A 1,251-nucleotide genomic window follows, 5' to 3' on the forward strand; every position below is an offset into this window, starting at 1 on the left:
ACACACACATGCGCGCGCACACACACACACACACACACACACACACTCAGCCCCACATACTCATGTTCTCCTTTTCTATTCCACTGAAAGTGTCAAAATGAGGGTTATGTCAACGTTTTGAAAAGATCACCCTACCTGCCCCACCACAACAGAGTGTAACCATGACAACAGCATGTAATCAAACGCCCCGACAAGCAGACAAGCCAACTCCAAACGGTATTTGGTCCCTTTGACTTTTACGCAGTATCTATCCGGAGACGTCTCCGACTGGAGATAGTCAAATCAAATTGCTTTGTGCCTCTAGACAAAGTAGACAAATCTGGGTGGTTACAGGGGGGCATGCCCCCTGTTTTAACCCTTAATTTGATATTTTACTGTTACGTTTGAAATTTTCTTGAAAATAATTGATTTGCGGAAGTTTTAGTGGCTATATGTGTGACCTGCAGCAAAAAAAACGCAGTTTGACACCCCCCCCCCAAAGCCGTGCATCTGTGTGCGGGAGTGCGTCACCGAGTAGTTCCTAGGTGCTCGCTGGAGACGTCTCCGAATATCTTCTGCCTCACTTTTAAGGACAAGCGGGCTAACCAAGATTTCCGGGGTTTCCAGAAATCTTGACCTACACCAAAAGTGGGCATTGTCCTGCCTATAGGAGAAGTTTGGATTCATTGGAGTGTACATTTGTGTGGTTATAGAGAAAACTCTCCTTGTCTTTTAAAGAAACTGAATTTGGATTAAAACATACCTTACCTTCGATTTTGACAAAACAACATTGCTACTCCTTGGCTCCTTCTTACAGCTGTCTTTCAGCTGCACCCTTGATCTTATGGTAAGTAAGATTTAAAATCTAGCCTTCTCGGAAAACGGTCAAAAACCTCGGAGGTCCCGTGTGCAAGTTGTGGGCGTTAAAGAACCCGTAGTAGTCCTTAAATCGATAAAAATCGGCAAAATTCAAAACTCCTACCAAACTGAAAATAGTTAATATGTCATGAACGCACATATGACCTTATTATGCAGTTGCGAGCGCTGTAAAACACTTTCCAATAAAAAAAATAAAACAACAAAAGCAAACAACTAACAACAAAAAGGGAACTTCAGGAAAGTAACATGTACACATCCCCGAAATGAAATGTCTCCGCAAAACCATTAACATCCCAAGACGAGACAGGCAGAGAAATGAAGAAGTGAGAACAGCTATCGGCAATGAGTCCTGCCTGCGTTATATAGAAAGACAGAGGATAAAATGGTTTGGCG

Source organism: Aplysia californica, unplaced genomic scaffold (assembly GCF_000002075.1).
Source record: "Aplysia californica isolate F4 #8 unplaced genomic scaffold, AplCal3.0 scaffold00154, whole genome shotgun sequence".
In the NCBI taxonomy this organism is placed as follows: Eukaryota; Metazoa; Mollusca; class Gastropoda; order Aplysiida; family Aplysiidae; genus Aplysia; species Aplysia californica.